At 47.9% G+C, this 1,970-nt stretch overlaps 1 long non-coding RNA gene across 1 annotated transcript in view; it reads left to right on the top strand.

Moving 5' to 3' along the window:
• The window catches only part of LOC115292867, a 36,119-nt gene extending 34,596 nt beyond the window's left edge, over nt 1-1,523 (top strand). The window contains exon 4 of the long non-coding RNA XR_003909184.1: nt 1,461-1,523. This is a non-coding gene — a long non-coding RNA (uncharacterized LOC115292867). The remainder of the gene's footprint in view (nt 1-1,460) is intronic.
• Nucleotides 1,524-1,970: the final 447 nt, after the last annotated feature.

Genomic DNA, 1,970 nt, shown 5'->3' with positions numbered 1-1,970 from the left:
AACCAAGGGGGAGGGGGAGGGAGGGAGGGGGTGATGGTCATGGTGGGGGGCACTTGTGGGGAGAAGCACTGTGTGTTATATGGAAACTAATTTGACAATAAACTATTATTTAAAAAAAAGTAGGGGTGCCTGGGTAGCTCAGTCGGTTGAGCATCCGGCTTCGGCTCAGGTCATGATCTCACAGTTTGTGGGTTCGAGCCCCGCGTCGGGCTCTGTGCTGCCAGCTCAGAGCCTGGAGCCTGTCTTCAGATTCTGTGTCTCCCTCTCTCTCTCTGAACCTCCCCTCCTCATGCTGTCTCTCTCTCAAAAATAAAATAAAACATTATAAAAAATTTTTTTAATTAAATTAGGGGCGCCTGGCTGGTTCAGGCAGCGGAGGATCTGACTCTTGATCTTGCCGTAATGAGTTCAAGTCCTGTGTTGGGTGCAGAGATTTCTTAAAAGAAAAAATCAATAAACAAAATATTAAATTAAAGTTCTGGGCTCAAATGTCAGTTTGAGAGGCCACACACACACACACACACACACACAGGTTGTGCCATGAACACCACAAGAGGAGTTACACCACAGACTATGTGTAGGGTTATGAAGGGTTGTTGTCATGTAGAGCAATGCCCTCCACCTCACCCTGCTCAGGCTGCACAAGAACTGCACAGGGTCCTGGCAGGCAGGAAAATGGAGATGGGGCCGCTCTTTGGTTGATAGGCTCCCTGAGGCTGCTGCTCCTTAGCCAGGCCCAGGAAGGCAACACCCCTGTGGGGAGTTTAAGGGCAGCTCTGATTTCTCTAGGTCCAGCTCAGCCCTGGCAGGTTTTCTCGACATTGTCAACAAAACTTTGTTGTTGTTGTTGTTGTTGTTGTTGTTTATTTATTTTGAGAGAGAGCGAGAGAAAGAGAGAGAGCTCGAGTGCCAGCAGGAGAGAGGCAGATAGAGAGGGAGAGAGCCAGCAGGGGAGGGGCAGATAGAGAGAGAGAAGGAGAGAGAAAATCCCAAGCAGGCTCTATGCTGATAGCCCGTTGTAGGGCTCTATTTGATGAGCCATGAGATTATGACGTGAGCTGAAATCAAGAGTCAGGCATGGAACTGACTGGGCCACCCAGGTGCCCCTCAGGGTGAAAGCATTTAGAGCCCACTCAGTCCTCAGAGGCACCCAGCAGCCATCTCTATCCCTGGTCCTGCTCCTTTAAGAAAGTGTCTTAGGATGGGTGGGGGGATGGGTGAAAGAGATAATGGGGGTTAAGAAAACACTTTCCATGATGAGCACTCGGTCATGTATGGGACTGTTGAATCACTAGACTGTACACCTGGAATTAATATTAAAAACTTAATATAATTTTTAAAAAGGAAGGTACGTTAGCATAAGCTAAAGGCTTTGTCCGCTCTAAAGACCTACAGAATGTCGGTGCTCTCTTTCACTTTTGAAGCTCATGGCCCTCATCTTCTTTCCCTTAATGCTTCAGATTAGTGCCCTCGGTAGGTCGAAGCAGGGGCCGAAAACTCAGATGCTCACAAAACCAGGTGGGTTCATAAAGGAACGATGTGAGCTGTGTAACACCTTAGGGAGCGGTGGAGACTGCGGTAAACTGGGAAGAACGTGACCTGTTGAAAAGGGATCGGCAATACTCGGTCCTGCCCACGTCTGCCAAGTAAACACAGGGATCCAGAGATGCTGAATCTGAAGTTTGTTGTTGTTGTTGTTGTTTAAAGAACCCAGAAATTTAGATTTTCATGGGAAATCGACTTTTTGAAAGTTGCAACTCATATTTAAAATTCATGTAAAAACACTTCCAGGCCAAAGAGAAGATATCTCAAGCACCAGTTGTAAGCTGCGGTCCAGACCTCAGAAGACAAAGGGGGAGGCCATCCCACCAGGCAGCCTCCTTCTTTCCCACAGAAAACACACAAAAAGGCTGTTAACTCTCCCTGGGGCTAAGGGAAGTCAGACTTCCAGGACACAAAGGCTCGGCTAC

Source organism: Suricata suricatta, chromosome 5, assembly GCF_006229205.1.
Source record: "Suricata suricatta isolate VVHF042 chromosome 5, meerkat_22Aug2017_6uvM2_HiC, whole genome shotgun sequence".
NCBI lineage: Eukaryota > Metazoa > Chordata > Mammalia > Carnivora > Herpestidae > Suricata > Suricata suricatta.
The sequence above is the reverse complement of the archived record's forward strand: the minus strand, read 5'-3'. Positions and strand labels throughout refer to the sequence as shown.